The sequence below is a fragment of the Symphalangus syndactylus genome, chromosome 2, assembly GCF_028878055.3.
Source record: "Symphalangus syndactylus isolate Jambi chromosome 2, NHGRI_mSymSyn1-v2.1_pri, whole genome shotgun sequence".
NCBI lineage: Eukaryota > Metazoa > Chordata > Mammalia > Primates > Hylobatidae > Symphalangus > Symphalangus syndactylus.
The window spans coordinates 11,646,165-11,664,812 of NC_072424.2; the positions used below are offsets into that span (position 1 = coordinate 11,646,165).

Sequence of the window (18,648 nt, forward strand, 5' to 3'; positions counted from 1 at the left end):
TAATCCCAGCTACTCGGGAGGCTGAGACAGGAGAATCGCTTGAACCCAGGAGGTGGAGGTTGCAGTGAGCCAAGATGATGTCACTGCACTCCAGACTGGGCAACAGAGATGGACTCTATCTCAAAAAAAAAAAAAAAAAAAAAAAAGCTGGGCATGGTGGTTCACACCTATAATCCCAGCACTTTGGGAGGCTGAGGTGGGCGGATCACGAGGTCAGGAGATTGAGACCACGGTGAAACCCCATCTCTACTAAAAATACAAAAAAAAAAAATTAGCTGGGCGTGGTGGCAGGCGCCTGTAGTCCCAGCTACTTGGAGAGGCTGAGGCAGGAGAATGGCATGAACCCGGGAGGCGGAGCTTGCAGTGAGCCGAGATTGCGCCACTGCACTCCAGCCTGGGCGACAGAGCGAGACTCTGTCTCAAAAAAAAAAAAAAAAAGAGAGACCATCCTGGCCAACATGGTGAAACACCGTCTTTACTAAAAATACAGAAATTAGCTGGAGGTGGTGGCATGCGCCTGTAATCCCAGCTACTCAGGAGGCTGAGGCAGGAGAATCGTTTGAACCTGGGAGGTGGAGGTTGCAGTGAGCCGAGATCGCGCCACTGCCCTCCAGCCTGATGACAGAGCCAGACTTCATCTTAAAAAAAAAAAAAAAAAAAAAAATTCACTGGGGAGAATTTCCTGGGGAACATACTTTCTTTTTGAAAATTAGAGGTAATACTGAAGGACAGGCTATATGAAACTTAGGGCAGCCCCAGGGTCTGGACGTGTTCCCCGAGGTTTCAGCAAATCCTAGTTTCTGCTTTGGCAGGCCCCAAGGGTCTGTCTGCTCTCAGCCACTCTGAGTGCACAACTCTGCCCCTCCCTTGATTTTCACACTGGAGGCATGTGTGGGGGCGATGGACTTGAAGGAAAGTTGGGGACACAGAATTGATTTGCAACTTGAAATTGAATCTTATAATAGCTATTCTGTGTTTCAAAGTCCCTGGGGCGCTCTCCTTCAACTTTTCTGTCCTGGCTTCTCTCCTCTTCTTGACTCCCCCGTACAGAGCATCTCACCTGTGTCTTGTTAACTTGTTCTAAGTCAACTTGAGTGAGAGGATCTTTCCTTCAACCCCACAAGCAGCTGATCAAGATATTTTCCTAAATAATGAGAGCAAGCCCCCCACCACCCCAAAAGAGAATATTAGTGCTTTCATTCAGATAAGTTTTAAAGTCCCACTACACAAATAAGTATGGTATATCTGCACTTTAAAATAATATATTGTGAAGCACCTTTTTTTGGTAACGTATATGAAAATTCAGTCTTGAGTTAGCTTAATAACAACTTCACTGTTTTTTTTCTATCATTCCTATAATGGATTAAAAAGATTCAATGAGAAAGTGCAGTAGTGCACAGGATTATCTTATTATCTTCATTAAATATTGCCTAAGAAAGTGATAATTATTGTAGTCAAACTGTCAAAGCCAAAATGAGTCACAAGACAAATATTGTAGTTAAACCCTGTAGTTTCTCCAGTGCAGGCATTTGCCTAGAAAATGTAGGTTTCTTAGCTCTTCTAATTAACAGAGAAATGCTTTCACAGGTGTGACAGACATACATGATCCCTTACTAAGATATTCCACTGAAGGGAACTGAAGGAAACTTGCAGGTTATGGATGTAAACTATTTATGGCCATATAATGCCATTTTCTAAAAGGAAAATTTGAGAAATATTCCAAAAGACTGGAGGCTGCATAATTTGCAGTCAAGACATGCCACCCTGGAGTATTTGTAAACACATTTATGAGCATACATGCTAGAGACATTTGCATATTATAACTTTTAATTGGTCTTGTGATTCCACATGGAAATCTTTAGTTGAATGGAAATTCTACTCCTCCCTCCTCTAGACAAGAAGGTTTCCTATAGTGCCTTCATAGGCTGGCTTACAAAAAAGAGCAGTAACCTGAATCATGTTTTTTAGCAAATATGTAACTTTTTCCCTTCAGAGAAGAATTCCCCTCCCTGCTAATCAAGTGACATTAGATATGTGGCAGCTCACTGATATCGCCTCCTCAGCGCTTCTTCATCCTTCAGTCCTCTGACATCGAAGGTCCAGACCAGGGTTGGCTGTGTAATCTGTGGGGCCCAGTGCAAAATGAAAATGTGGGAGTCTTTGTTCAAAAATTAGAAATTTCAAGATGGCGACAGTCAAGCATTAAGTCAGTGCTCTGTTCTGAGCACTGGGCTGTGCACGCCTGCCCAAGTTGCATACTCTTGAAGCTGGTCCTGTTCAGAGTCTGTTTGGCTTCCTCCACCCTATCAATGTGCCGACTTGCCCAATTCACTTTACTTTAGTAAATCTTCTATTTCTACACTGGAAATGAAATTGTCTCCTTCCCTGGCTATAGAAACAGGAGACCCCAAGCTTTTGGGGAACTGAAACGTCAGGAGGAGTGGCTCTCCTCGTGGCTCCTTCAGTTTCTTACTGTCTTAGTCCGTTCTCATGCTGCTAATAAAGACATACTGGAGACTAAGTAATTTATAAAGGAAAGAGGTTTAATTGAATCACAGTTCTGCAGGGCTGGGGAGGCCTCAGGAAACTTATAACCATGGCAGAAGGGGAAGCAAACACATCCTTCTTCACATGGTGACGGCAAGGAGAAGTGCAGAGAAAAAGGGGGAAAAGCCCCTTATAAGACCATCAGATCTCATGAGAACTCACTCACTATCACGAGAACAGCATGAGGATAACCGCCCCCTACCACGTGATTAAATTACCTCCAACAACACGTGGGGATTATGGGAATTACAATTTAAGATGAGGTTTGGGTGGGGATACAGCCAAACCATATCACTTGCATCACTGCTAATTAAATATTCAAGCAGCATTTCTCCGTTGGGCATTTTATAGTTCACAAACATCCCTTCATGTAACATTATTCTATTATTTCATCTGAACTGGATTATTATTCTTTCCTGAAGTTTCAAGATGGATGTTGTGGTCACTGGACACCTTGCAAGTCTACCTAGATAATTCAAAGGAGGAGAGGAAATTTAGGTCTAAGAAAAATTTGAGAACATTGGAAGAAAGGGATCAAGGTTAATTTCAGGGGAGGTTTTGAATTGACTCCAGGAGAATTTATTTCAGCAAATGAATTTATCAGAGCGAATAATTATTGCATGGGTAGCATGGGCTGGGTGGCACTCATTCATCAGTGGGTGAGGTATGGCCTGCTCTCTAAAGGAATTTATAGTTTAGTGGAAAGATGGGGCATGTATGCCCATGGTTTTAATGGGCATGACAGAAAAGCAGGAATCTGGGAAGGCTTCCTGGCAGGTGGATTAGAGCTGGGCCTCAAATGATTTTGACAAATAGAGATGGAAAGTGAGGAAGGGTACTCTGGGAAGAACCTGTGTGAGCTAAGGCCTAGAGGTAGCGCAGTCCAGGGCCTGCTTGGGTAGTGGCAGATACTCCATTTATGAGGAAATATGCAGTCCATGTGAAGGGGAGTAGGAAATAAAGCTGCAAAAATGGCTGGGACAAGACTTACAAGGGGCTCAGATGCCAAGAGAAGGAGACTGAACTCTACAGAGAGCAATGCGAGAAGTGGCTGTGGGGGCTGACAGTGGCTTTTGAATTTGGGAATTGTATGTTATAATTTAGGAAGATGGACCAGGCAGTTGTGTTAGAAAAAGTAGACACTTCAGAGGCTGTGATGAATTGCTTTAATTTCTGACACCTCCTATGAAAGCTGCACTTGCAGTCTTGCAAGACTGAGGCTTGGGGGAGGAAAAAAAAAGAAAAAAGAGAGATACTTGGGGTGGGAGGCAAGGCAGGTGGAAGGTTAGTGTTTGGGAGAAGTGCAGTAATGGCTTGAGCATGATTCGCAGCAAAAAGAATGAAATAGTTTCCAGGGCTGGCAAAGAATGCAAGGAGGACTGCAGATAACTCCATGGTTGGGTGGCTGGAAGGATGTTGGCTTACGTGATAGAAATATAGAGTTCGAGATAGAAGGCGGTGTGACGGGCATAAGCATCTCAGTGGGCTGATGGTGAGCAGGGGTGTCTGCTGGCACACACAGGTTAGAACACACGGGAGATACTCCACACAGCTGACAGTGAGCCAGGAGAGTTCACGCGCTGGAGTCCTCTTCAGAGAGTGCTAGCTGGGGCCTAGGAGGTCTGAGAAGGTCAAAGAAAGTCGACATGGAGAGAGTGGGAAAGAACTGGGCCAAGGGACAGATCTCTACTTAGGAGGCCATGGGGGAAGGTAGAGAAGAAATCCAGTTGAGAAAGCTGGGAGGAACGCCCAGAGAGGGGAGCACAGGGTGCTTTGTGGGAAGGGGAAGCGCCAGGAAGGGGGTGGCTGGTCGGCAGGGTCAAGGACAGTGAGGGTGAAAGACCACCTGATGAGGAGGTGAGGAGGTCAGTGGGGGCCTTGAGGAAGCAGTTCTGGTGCGAGGCTATCCAGAGACTGAGGAGGCAGAATGTTTAGACCGTGGAACACGCACCTAAGGGATGGGGAAAGGAAGGGGAGACTCCTTCAGCTTGCAAAGGTGGCATTGCAGAGGTTTGACTTTCTCTGCAGGGGGTGTCTAAGTGTGTCTGTGACTTGAAGACAGGGAAATAGTGAAAGAGAAAATATGCAAGAGAGGGAGAGCCATGAGCGAGCAGAATGTAAAAGCAGGTGAGAAAAGATGCCAAGGGCCATGTCTTCCTAGATGGGCAGAGAAATGAAGACACCACACACCATTTCCATAGATGCCCTCTCTGTTGTCCGAAACATCGCCAGATGCCACAGATGTTACCTGTTGGAGATGCAGGTTAAATTAATGTATGCTAAAATTAGACATTATATTATACAGCTTTGTCCAATAAACACCTTCTTGGTGATATTATCAACCATAGGCATGGGGGAGGGCCAGGCTCATTTCAGCAGGGGGCCGCCATTCCATTTCATCTGGAGATTGGCTCAAAGTTCCTTAATCCATTCTATTTTCTCTTTGCTGTGATGTCTCATGCCTCTATAACTACTGCTCTGGCATCTACATATTGATAGAATTTTTGGGTATTGGAAGCTGCTTTTCTCTCACGGCATTTTCACATATGTTTGACCTTCACTATGACTCTGTGAAGAACTTAGGGCTGTTAATGCTCTCTCCACTTCCCAGATCAGCAACCTGAAACCTGGGGATGTTGAAAGATTAATCAAAGTCATACAAGCACTGTTATGGGACTGGAAATGGGGTCTTTTGAACTCCTGATGTAATTCTCTTTCTGCAACATGAGATACGGGCTGAGAGTTCCCCGCCAGGCACTTTGACAGCACTTTTTGAGACAGTAGTCAGAGTCAAGGCTAAGTGGAATTAGAATTTGAGGTCAGCCCTGCAGTGCCCAGGCTGAGTATGATCTCCTGCTGGTTATTCAAAGAGTGGGAATTTTCTGTTTTCTGAGGTGCGATACCCGTGATGGTGTTGGCGGGTTTTACGCCCATATACCTCATTGCACTTGTACACAGGGTCAGGCAGAGGGGCCATCTGATGCAAGAAGCACCAACAAATGAGAGAAGACAAAGCAGAGGGAGGCCCAGGAGAACGAGATGAGTTGCTGCAAAGGTGTACTTAGCATCACAATGGGGCAGTGCCACGAGCCAAGCAAATCCAATTTATTTTTCTGATAAACAACTGCTGCTCTTGTCATTGTGCAATGATATCAGGCTCTCTTCATGCATCCCTTTCTTTCACGAAGAATCCATTAGTCTTGCATGCATCTTCAATTATTCCGTTACATAGTGAGGAAGCAAAGTTATTTCAGTTGGTATAAAATCTCCTTTTTACTCTCCTATTTGAATGGAGGGATAAGACCCTAGAACGCTAATAATCTTTTCTTACATCACATAAAATAGAAAAATGATTTATGGATTTCCAAACACAACTAATGCATTGATGCCTGTGTGTAGAACCCATCCCTGTTCACTCATTCATTCAAAAAGCATCTGTGGAGTACCTACTGTGTGCAAGGAATGCGGATAAATCCTGAATACTTTGCGCATTTGACGAGGGGCCCATCTACCTTGTCGAAGAGAAAGGACACGTTTTGGGCTATTTCAAATCCACCCCAATAGGAAGAGTGTTTATATATATATATATATATATATATATATATATATATATATATATTTTTTTTTTTTTTTTTTTTTTGAGACACAGTCTTGCTCTGTCACCCAGGCTGGAGTGCAGTGGCAGGATCTCAGCTCACTGCAACCTCCACCTCCCAGGTTCACGCCATTCTCCTACCTCAACATCCCAAGTAGCTGGGACTACAGGCACCTGCCACCACGCCCGGCTAATTTTTTTTGTTTTTTTTTTTTTTTTTTTAGTAGAGACAGGGTTTCACCATGTTAGTCAGGATGGTCTCGATCTCCTGACCTTGTGATCTGCCTGCCTCGCCCTCCCAAAGTGCTGGGATTACAGGCGTGAGCCACCGTGCCTGGCCGAGTGTTATTATATTAATAATATGGTTGTGAAGGTCTCTGTATTGATGACAAGTCTGTCAAAGAGCTTACAGTCTTTGAATCTATGAAAAATTCAAAACGGTTACATGGTTATAAGAAAGGTACAAGTGCAACACACAGAACATTGGTCTCTTAAACCATTTGGGAGTCAGTTGTTGAGCTGATGCCTCATCTTCCCTGAAGACTTTACTAAATTCCTTATAGAAAAGGCATCATTTGACCTAAACTCTGGAAAAATGAAGAGAATTTTAGATATGCAGGAATGAGCAAAAGGCCATCCCAGATAGAAGGATTAAGCTGAACAAAGGTAGAAAAGTGGAACATTATAGAGACACACAGAAGATAGTGTAGGGAGAAAACATGATTTTTTTCCTTTCCCTTTATAGGTTCTTAGCTGAGATGCTTTCCTGAAAGCAAAAGTTAGATAAACAAAAAGTTTTGTTAATGCATGTTCTACCCATCATGGGGGAGAGGCCTCACTTCAAAAGTATTTCTTTCTCAAGGCAGTGGCTTAGGGGCCTTGCTAAAGTAGTATTTTAACAAAGAGCCATAAATCTTCTATAGTGACAAGACAAAGAAGAGAGTATTTTCAGGCTTCTAAAAGGCAAGACAATGTGGGAAGGAAAATTTATGGGGAGGGTGAAGTCAGCTCCTAGATCTTCTGACACCGCTATCTCTGAGCGCTGTTTCTGAGCTGATAAAGGCAAAGGGGGGGCAGAGTGTGCGGCTGTGTCTTAACCTTTTAACTTTAGCTAAAATCCCCAGTGTCTTAGAGAGGGATATTTCAGTGTTCTTTAATAGTAAAATTACAGAAAACAAGAGCAAATTGTGTGCCACTTAATACTTTTGGTTGTAAATAACAAACCCCAACACCCACGAGCTGAAGATAGAAGGAATCTATTGTTTCACATGAGTGAGAGCCAGGCGTAGCTTTAGTATCCATCTGGACATTCATCAGAAAATGTCCAGATCCTGTGTTTCTACTTCTTATTGTTTGACTTCAGTTATGGGCTTCATCCCAGACAGTCTTTTCTGTCATATCACAGAAGGGCTGCAACAGCTCCAGACCTTGCATTCTCTCTGTCTCTCTCTCTCTCTCTCTCTTTTTTTTTTTTTCCTGAGATGGAGTCCTCCACCATTGCCCAGGGTGGAGTGCATGGTGTCATCTCCACTCACTGAAACTTCTGCCTCCCAGGTTCAAGTGATTCTCCTGCCTCAGCCTCCTGAGTAGCTGGGATCACAGGCATACACCACCACACCTGGCTAATTCTTGTATTTTTAGTACAGACAGGGTTTCACTGTGTTGGCCAGGCTGATCTTGAACTCCTGACCTCAAGTGATCCACCCGCCTCGGCCTCCCAAAGTGCTGGGATTAGAGGCGTGAGCCACTGCACCTGGCCTTTTTTTTTTTTTTTAAATGGTTGTGCGTTTGAGGGTGAAACATTTGATTTTAATTTTTTTAATGTTAATTCAATAGCTTTGGGGGTACAAGTGGTTTTTGTTACATGGATGAATTATAGAGTGGTGAATTTTGAGATATTAGTGCTCTTGTCATCCGAGTAGTGTACATTGTACCTAATATGTAGTTTTAAAATTCTTAGTCTCCCTCCTACTCTCCCCCTTCTGAGCATCTAAGCCCACTCTGTATGCCTTTGCTTACTCACAGCTTAGCTCCCACTTATGAGTGACAACATATAGTTTTTGGTTTGCCACTCCTGTGTTATTTCACTTAGAATAATGGCCTCCAGCTCCAATCCAAGTTGTTGAGAAAGACATCATTTCGTTGCTTGTAATGGCTGAGTAGTATTCTGTGATGTATATGCACCACATTTTATTCAGTCAATGGGCACTTAGTCAATGGTACCACATCTTTGCAATTGTTAATTGTGCTGCTATAAACATACGTGTGCAAGCCAGACCCTGCATTCTCTCAGCAGAAAATAGTATATCTTTCCCTGGATAGCTAAAAGACATCTTGTTACATCTTGTTGCTTCTGATTGGTCATGTGTTCATCCTTCAATCAATTACTGTGCCCAAAACAATGTGATCTTCACGGATTGGCTGAGATTTACCTTCTGTGCTTCCCTTGGAGCTGGGATGAGGCCATGTCTCTTCCAATAACAAGGAATGAGAGTTTGGTGGAGGTGGTTTTCCAGTAAGAAATAAGGGTGTAATTACAAAAAAAGAATAGACTACAGGAGATAATGGAAAAGAAGTCTGAATGTCCGCAGCAGGCAGAGGGTCTGGGGGGTCAGATTGGAAAGGTCGTGAATACCAATATTGGTCGCTCAGGACACTCAATGTCTTGGGGTCAGCCTTTATGTCTGTTCAGAGTAATAATAATAGCAGTGATTTACTCTGTGCTAGACATTGTTCCATATCCTTTATTCCCATTAACTAATTTTCATATGTGACTAGTACAGTGCTGGGCATAATTGACCTCTCAATAAACGTCCACTGACTTGGAGCCACTGTTTAAAGATGCCAAGACACAGAGCCCTGAGAGAGCATGGCCATCAGAGATGTGGGAAATCAGCCATTCCTGGAGTATATTATGCTCCTACTGTTTAAAATTTTTGCAGCTTAGTAAGAGGTAGCTCTTGGCCATAATTGCCTCTTGGTACAATTTAGGATGCAGAGGATTTAGAGGAGTTCCCCAGGAAAGGATAGTTCAATAAAATAATAGCTCACTGAAGTACAGAAATTAGAAATATTAACCCTGGTGGCCTCACAGAGGTGGGTTTATTACAAAGCCTCAGCATCAGGGACCAGCACTTGTACTGTCCCCTTCCAAGACCTTGGGAGGGGCCCCTGCAATGTGTCCACATGGCCATGTTTTATAAAATGTGCAAGAAAAGTTTCCTGAAATAAATTACTTGAAACTGAAAGTTGCAAGCGCAAACAATGTGTCTACATTGACACAGAATGGTTATATTCGAGAAAAAAAACTTAAAGACTTTTGATAAAGATATGTAAAATGACAGGAAAAAGAAAATAATTTTTGGACATTCATATGAAAAAGTCAAGTCATTTTAAGGGAGAAACACTCAAATTGTAATCAGACTTTTCAACAGCAACAATTCATACCAGAAGGCAACAGAATTACATATTTAAGATACCCAAGGAAAGAAAATGTGAACCAATAATTTTATATCCAGCCAAGCTCTCTTTCAAGGATAAATACGGCCACAGACAAATTCTCATGACTATGCAAGAACTTAGGGCTATTGTTACCTTGAGCCTTGCTCTAATGGAGAAAGAGTTGTGGGCAACTAAAATGGCTGAGGGACATTGGCAAAAGGACTGCTGGTGAGCTTAAATATATAACTGATGGTTATAAGGAGAGTGAGAGCACAGGTCTCTCTCATCATATTGATGCTGTACAGCTATCAAAAATGGGAAGCATTTATGAAGTAAAGGATAAGCTCTTTGTTGGACTTATTGGTATTAACTGGGAGCAAAATGATAGTTCATATTAGAAGCTAGGGAAAAGAATGAGAGTGTAAAGAAGAGACTACTAGCTAATTTCAATATTTTTAAAATAGTAGGTGATCAATAAATAAAAGTCACAAGAGGAGAGACCAAAGTATTATAAAATGGTACCAGCATAAAGGTGACTACTTGTACAAAAATACAAACCTTCTTGAATCCCAAAAGATTAAAAATAAAGAGTAGAAAGATAAAAAAATCAAAAAGACTATATACTGAGGGCTGGGTGTGGTGGCTCACACCTATAATCCCAGCAGTTTGGGATACTGAGGCAGGAGGATCATTTGAGATCAGGAGTTCAAGACCAGACTGGGTAACATGGCAAGACTGTGTCTCTAAAACAAAGACTATATACTAGAAGACTGTTATGTATATTTAAAAATACATGTAAATGTGTGTGTGTGTGTATATACATATAGATATATATATATGTATATACACACATGCATATACATATACACTTTTCTTTTTTTTTGACATGGAGTGCTCTGCTGCCCAGGTTGGAGTGCAATGGCATGATCTCAGCTCACTGCAACCTCTGCCTCCTGGGTTCAAGCAATTCTCTTGCCTCAGCCTTCCAAGTAGCTGGGATTACAAGCATGTGCCCCCATGCCCAGCTAATTTTTCTATTTTTAATAGAGACGACGTTTCACCATGTTGGCCAGGCTGGTCTCTAACTCCTGACCTCAAGTGATCCACCCACCTCGGCCTCCCAAAGTGCTGGAATCACAGCATGAGCCACCTCGCCTGGCCCATATATACATATTTATAGATGGTCCCCAATTTGTAATGGTTCAACTTAACATTTTTTGACTTTTCTGTGGGTATTCTTTGGTATTAAATGCATTTTCAATTTAACAATATTTTTGACTTATTATAGGTTTATCTGGACATAACTCCATCATAAGTCAAGGAGTATCTGTATATATACTCACAAGCACGTAATATAACAGAACTGAGACAAAATATACTGATAATAATAGCAAATGTACCAGGTGTGGTGGCTCATGCCTGTAATCCCAGCATTTTGATAGTCTGAGGCAGGAGGATTACTTGAGGCCAAGAGTTAGAGACCAGCCTGGGCCACATAGTGAGACCCCATCAAGAAAGAAGAAAAATAAAGAAAATGAGAGAGTGAGTGACAGAGAGAGAGAGAGAGAGAGAAAGGGGAAGAACAAGGAGAAGGAGGAGGAGGAGAAGGAGAAGGAGAAGGAGAATGAGAAAGGCTTACCCTATTAAAAGAAAAAGATTTAGAGTTTGGCTACCAAACAAAAATTCAGCACAATGCTCTACATAGAAGACACTCCTAAAATGAAGAGATTCAGAGACATTAACAATTAAAGAATAGACAAACTTATACTATGTAAAATAATACGTAAATAAAAGGGATAAAAGTTCAAGGAAGAAAGATTGGTATGTGGTGAGGTAGAATTCAGATCAGAAAGCATTTTAAGAGACAAACATAGTTTATAACCTTCACAATGAAGATACTACAGTTATTAATATTTAGGCATCCAGTAATAAACCTCTGCTTTATTGATAAAGCAGAATCAATTAGAAAGTCAAGAAGAAGTTGTTGAATACATTAATATTAGAATCCACCTCTCTCAATTGCAGGAATATCATGTGGACAAAAAAGTTAGTGAGAATATGATAGATCTAATTAGCATGTGTAAGGTAAACCATATATATATATATATATATATATATATATATATATATATATAAAATATAAGACACTTTATTTTAAAATACATAGGACATTTAAAAAGTGGATCAAATCATCCCATAAAAAAAGATTTCAATGAATTTAAAGAAACAGAAATAATACAACTAGCATTCTCTGACCACAATAAACCAGAGAAATTAGCACTAGTTATTGTTTTAATTGGAATTTGACAAGTACCTTCTAAAAATTATTTAGAACAACAAATGCAGAAGATTTACTAGGAGAACCTGGAAGAAGATGAGCAGCAGGGGTGGGGAGCAGAGGCTAAACGTACAATAAAGCCTCTAAAAGTAAAACATTACAACATATCATAAAGCCTCTACAAATAAAATGGTGTGGAATTGGTACATGCCTAGATAGACTGACCAATGGAACAGAGTAGAAAAACCTGGAAACAGACCTAATTGCATATGGCAATTTAGTACTTGTTGAAGATTGGATTTCAAACCAGAGTGGAAACAGCAAGGACACCCCTATCCTTTGGTCAGAGGAAGTTGCAGTCATGGGTGCACCAGGTTGGAGAGTGTCTTCGTCCATTTTTTGCTGCTATCACAAAATAACTACAGACCTGGTAATTTATAAATACAGATATTTATTTCTTACAATTCTGGAGGTTGGGAAGTCCAAGATCCAGGGGCTGGCATCTGGTAAGGGCCTTTGAGCTGTGTCAGTCCACAGCAGAAGGCGAGAGGGCAAGAGAACGTGTGAGGGAGCCAGAAGCTAAAGGGGGCTGAACTCAGTTTTACACCCAACCCATTCTTGTGATAACTAACCTACTCTAGTGATAATGACTTTAATCCTATTTGTGAGGGCTGAGCCCTCAGGACCTGATCACTTCTTGTTAGGCCTCATCTCCCAACACTGTTGCACTGGGGATTAAGTTTCCAATACAAGTACTTCGGGGGACACATTTGAACCATAGCAGATGGTGACTCCCCAAAGGTTCATGCTCTTCTCAGAACCTCAGAATGCAAACTTATTTGGAAGTGAGATTCTTGCAGATGTAATTAGTTCAGACGGAGTCATACTGGAGTGGGGTGGGCCCTTAATCCACTATGACTGATGTCCTTATAAGAGGAGAAGACACAGAGACATGTAGGGAGAAAGCTGTGGGATGACAGAAGCGGAGACTGGAGTGATGCATCTACAAGCCAAGAATACCAAGGACTGCTGGCAACACCAGAAGCTAAGAGAGAGGCATGAAACAGATCTCCCCAAGAAACTTTAGAGAGAGCATGGCCCTGCCAACAACTTGATTTCAGACTTCAAGCATCCAGAGTTGCGTAAATTTCTGTTGTTTTCAGCCATCCAGTACTTGGTTATGGCAGCCCTAGGAAGCAGGTACACTGGGCATAGAGACGGAGAGGGTGTTGGACAAGAGCTAGGATGAAGTGGCCCATGATGACCCTGTGAAAAGGATGGGGTGGGGGGGAAAAAGATGGGTTTAAGAAATATCTAGGAGACAGAATTCATGGGACTTAGACTGGGGAAGAGGAAGGAGCCAGGTCTGTAAGTGGGTGACTTGTACATGCTGTCTGTTGAGACTGGAATAGCTATACAGGGTCAGTTTGATGTGGGGACAGGGAAGATGGTTTTTATTGGGGAAATGATGGGTTTGCTTTTGGAACATGGCTGAATGTATGGGACCAGGGCTTAGGAAAATTCAGACTAGAGATTTTAATGTAGCAATTAACAGCATATGCTACAAATCATTGCATCTTAAACATTTTTGACATTAGTTATTTGGGATACAAACTCTGTGACTCCCAACTGCCCTGTTCCAACTTCTCGGCTGAAGAAACATTTCTAACATCCAGAAAATTTCACTGTCCAAAGACTTTCGAAGGGGATTATTTATATAACAACAAAATAATAGAAATGGCATACTTATCATTATATAATTATCTATAATAACATCTCACAAATCTTAGCAATAGGAGTCTGAAGGGTTCATATTTGTACCAATACACATTGTCCTAAATCTGAGCACTGAAAAATTATGGGCCAAAAATGCTATGGATGCTAATAGGCATCTCATTATATAACAAACCAAATAGCTCACAAGAAATTAAAGTGATAATGATGAAGTCAAACTAATAAAGATTTCTAATTAAAACGGAATAATAGCAAGCCCAAACGACAACAACTCAAGACAACACTGACAATGCATTAATGACAAAGCATTGTCCCTGAAAATTCCAAGTGCTTATTTGCACAGGAGGTAGCAGAGAAGCAATACTGTCAAGAAAAATACTGAAGCAGAGCCCTCAGTAAAAGCTGATACGGGGCTGATTTTCATTTAAGAACTCCAAATTTAGAAACACCTTTCATGGGTAACCATTTTAAAAATATAAAAGACTTTGGAGCTACATGCCATTTGTCTGTTAGAAAAGAAAGTGATTTGTCCAAAAAGATTTGTATATTAGTATTCTCAGCCTATCTCATTCTCCTTCAAAGGGGGAGTCTCTGCTGATACTTTTGTGTTGGGGTTTCTGTTGTGTTGATCTGTTCTATTGATCTGTATTGATCTATGTAATGAGTGAAGAAGAGAAGGGAAGAAAGCAAGACTGAATCATGTAGGAACATGGGAGAGATACTTACAGAGAAAAGACAGAGCCCTAAAGCCAGGAGGAGCTGGTGGGTTTTTTTGTGAGGGAGGAAGGAGAAGAGATGTGCAGGAAAAACCTGAGAAAAAAGGCAAGAGACTTTGGAGGGTGTGGCTGCCTCTAGGAGTGGGATTTGAAAGAGTTTGCTCATCTTATGGAGTGCAAGGCAATGCCATTCCCTTTTTGGCAGAGGCTGGGGAGACTTCATTAACAACCGAAATGGATTTTCAGGTTTTGGGTATTGGTATTATTTTGTTTTTATTTAAATTTATATATATATTTATTTATTTATTTATTTAGTTAGTTAGTTAGTTAGTTAGTTAATTAGTTGAGACAGAATCTGACTTTGTCTCCCAGGCTGGAGTATAGTGGTGCAATCCTGGCTCACTGCAACCTCTGTCTCCCGAGTTCAAGCAATTCTCCTTGCCTCAGCCTCCCAAGTAGTTGGGATTACTGGTGTGCACCACCGTGTCTGGCTAATTTTTGTATTTTTAGTAAAGACGGGGTTTCACCATTTTAGTCAGGCTGGTCTCAAACTCCTGACCTCAAATGATCCGCCCACCTCGGCCTCCCAAAATGCTGGGATTACAGGTATGAACCACCGTGCCTGGCCTGGTCTTTTATTTCTGTTGCATTTTTACTGGGGTAACAGAAAGAGATTTGACAGCCTGACAGTACAATGTTGAGAAATCTTTCTGAAGATGGAAGTTGGAAATTTGTAGGGTGATGAGATAGCTTAGGGTGAGGACATGGCATGGAAATCCTCCTTTCATTGGACCTCAAGGACTGCTATCTATGGCTTTTCAGAGACTTTTTACCTGTGAAGACCAAGGTTCTCTCCACGGTGTGGATAAAGTAGTTTGGTACATGGCTTCTAGTGTTCTGTGCTGATTTAGACAAGCAAAGCCCATTTGGTATGAAAGCCTCAAGGCTGAGAATTTGTCTCCAGGGCCTCCAGTTCTGCAAGCACCTACCTTCTCTCTGCTATCCTTTCTCAGTTGGGAGGTGAGAACTGGAACCTTCTTGCAGCCAATGGAAAGCTCAGTGTGTATATGGAGTGATGCTGGTATTGACTAAGAAGGATATGGCATGGGCAGCAGTTCTAAAATACTCATAAAAGTTATTGAGAACCCAAAAAACTTTTGTTAAGGTGGTTACATCTATTGAGATGTACTACATTAAAACTTACAACTGAGATGTTAAAAATATTTATTAATTTAAAAATAACAATAACAAAGCCATTGCATGTTCACAAAAATGACGTCCTCATCAAAGATAATTGTATTTTCCAAGAAAAAGAAAGTGAGAAGAGTGGCATTGTTTTACATTTTTGCAAATCTCTCTCTCTCTCTTTTTATTTAGAGATGGTGAGATGGGGTCTCGCTTTGTAGCCCAGGCTGGTCTTGAACTCCTGGGCTCAAGTGATCCTCCCACCTCAGCCTCCCAAAGTTCTGGGATTACAGTCATGAGCTACTACACCCAGCTTGCAAATCTCCTTAATGTCTGGCTTAATAGAAGACAGCTACATTTTCATAGCTTCTTCTTCAGATAATATGTTGTGATATATTTGGTTGAACTATATGAGGAAAATCTGGTCTCATGGAGGTGTGTACTTGGAAAAAGGACCACTATTCTAATAGCCTCTTCAGATAAGTATGAATATTCTCCTTTTATACTATATTAAAACTGGACAGTAGATTCCTGGGCAAGATGGCCAAATAGGAACAGCTCCAGTCTGCAGCTCCCAGTGAGACCAATACACAAGGCAGTTGATTTCTGCACTGAGGTACCTGGTTCATCTCATTGGGACTGATTAGACAGTGGGTGCAGCCCATGGAGGGTGAGCAGAACCAGGATGGGGTGTCGCCTTACCTGAGAAGTGCATGGGGTTGGGGAACTCCCTCCTCTGGCCAAGGGAAGTCATGAGGTACTGTGTTGTGTGGGATGGTGCTATCCAGCCCAGATAGTATGCTTTTCCCATGGTCTTTGCAACCCACAGACCGGGAGATTCCCTCGGGTGCCTACACCCCAGGGCCCTGGGTTTCAAGCACAAAACTGGGTGGCCATTTGGGCAGACACAGAGCTAGCTGCAGGAGTTTTTTTTCGTACCCCAGTGGCACCTGGGATGCAGCAAGACAGAACCATTCACTCCCCTCGAAAGGGGGCTTAAGCCGGGGAGCTGAGTGGTCTTGCTCAGTGGATCCCACCTCTATGATGCGCAGCAAGCTAAGATCCACTGTCTTGAAATTTTTGCTGCCAGCACAGCAGTCTAAAGTCAACCTGGGATGCTCGAGCCTGGTGAGGGGAGGAGCGTCCACCATTCCTGAGGCTTGAGTAGGCGGTTTTCCCCTCACAGTATAAACAAAGCTGCCAGGAAATTCGGACTGGGTGGAGCCCACCGCAGCTCAGCAAACCTGCCGTAGCCAGACTGCCTCTCTACATTCCTCCTCTCTGGGCAGGGCATCTCTGAAAGAAAGGCAGCAGCCCTAGTCAGGTGCTTATAGATAAAACTCCCATCTCCCTGGGACAGAGCACCTGGGGGAAAGGGTGGCTGTGGGCACAGCTTCAGCAGACTTAAATGTTCCTGCCTGATGACTCTGAAAAGAGTATCAGATCTCCCAGCACAGTGCTCAAGCTCTGCTAAGGGACAGGCTGCATTCTCAAGTGGGTCCCTGACCCCCATGCCTTCTGATGGAGAGACACTTCCCAGCAAGGGTTGACAGACACCTCATACAAGAGAGCTCTAGCTGGCATCTGGCAGGTGCCCCTCTGGGATGAAGCTTCCGGAGGAAGGAGCCGGCAGCCATCTTTGCTGTTCTGCAGCCTCCGCTGGTGATGCCCATGCAATCCGTCTGGAGTGGACCTCCAGCAAACTCCAGCAGAGCTGCAGAAGAGGTGCCTGACTGTTAGAGGGAAAACTAACAAGCAGAAAGCAATAGCATCAACATCAACACAAAGGACAACCACGCAAAAACCCCATTCAAAGGTCACCAACATCAAAGATTAAAGGTAGATAAATCCACGAAGATGAGGAAAAACCAGTGCAAAAAGGCTGAAAATTTCAAAAACCAGAAGTCCTCTTCTCCTCCAAAGGATCACAATTCCTCGTCAGTAAGGGAACAAAACTGGATGGAGAATGAGTTGACGAATTGGCAGAAGTAGGCTTCAGAAGGTGGGTAATAATAAACTCCTCTGAGCTAAAGGAGCATGTTCTAACCCAATGCAACGAAGCTAAGAACCTTGATAAAAGGTTACCAGAACTGCTAACTAGAGTAACCAGTTTAGAGAAGAACATAAATGACCTCATGGAGCTGAAAAACACAGCACGAGAACTTCATGAAGCATACACAAGTATCAATAGCTGAATCGATTAAGCAGAAGAAAGGATATCAGAGACTGAAGATCAACTTAATGAAATAAGGCATGAAGACAAGATTAGAGGAAAAGGAATGAACAAAGCCTCCAAGAAATATGGGACTACGGGAAAAGGCCAAACCTATGTTTGATTGGTGTACCTGAAAGTGATGGGGAGAATGGAACCAAGCTGGAAAACACACTTCAGGATATTATCCAGGAGAACTCCCCCAACCTAGCAAGACAGGCCAACATTCAAATTCAGGAAATACAGAGAATGCCACAAAGATACTCCTCGAGAAGAGCAACCCCAAGACACATAATTGTCAGATTTGCCAAGGTTGAAATGCAGGAAAAAATGTTAAGCGCAGCCAGAGAGAAAGGTTGGGTTACCCACAAAGGGAAGATCCCAAAGAATAACAGCGGATCTCTCTACAGAAACCATACAAGCCAGAAGAGAGTGGGGACCAATAGTCAACATTCTTAAGAAAAGAATTTTCAACCCAGAATTTCAGATCCAGCTAAACTAAGCTGCATGAGTGAAGGAGAAATAAAATCCTTTACAGACAAGCAAATGCTGAGGGATGCTGTCACCACCAGGCCTGCGTTGCAAGAGCTCCTGAAGTAAGCACTAAATATGGAAAGGAAAAACCAGTATCAGCCACTGCAAAAACATACCAAAATGTAAAGACCACCAACACTATGAGGAAACTGCATCAACTAATGGGCAAAATAACCAGCTAGCATCATAATGACAGGATCAAATTCGCACATAACAATATTAACCTAAAATGTAAACAGGCTAAGTGCTCCAATTAAAAGACACAGACTGGCAAATTGGATGAAGAGTCAAGACCCATCGGTGTGCTGTATTCAGGAGAATATGTGCATCTCATGTGCAAAGACACACATAGACTCAAAATAAAGAGATGGAGGAAGATTTACCAAGCAAATGGAAACCCCCCCCC

At 42.4% G+C, this 18,648-nt stretch overlaps 1 non-coding gene across 1 annotated transcript; it reads left to right on the top strand.

The window, feature by feature from the left end:
• Positions 1–3,695: 3,695 nt before the first annotated feature.
• LOC129478141 (small nucleolar RNA SNORD60) lies at positions 3,696–3,770 on the top strand. Its single transcript, XR_008656300.1, has one exon. It is a non-coding gene; the product is annotated as a small nucleolar RNA SNORD60 (small nucleolar RNA).
• The last annotated feature ends 14,878 nt before the right edge of the window (positions 3,771–18,648 follow it).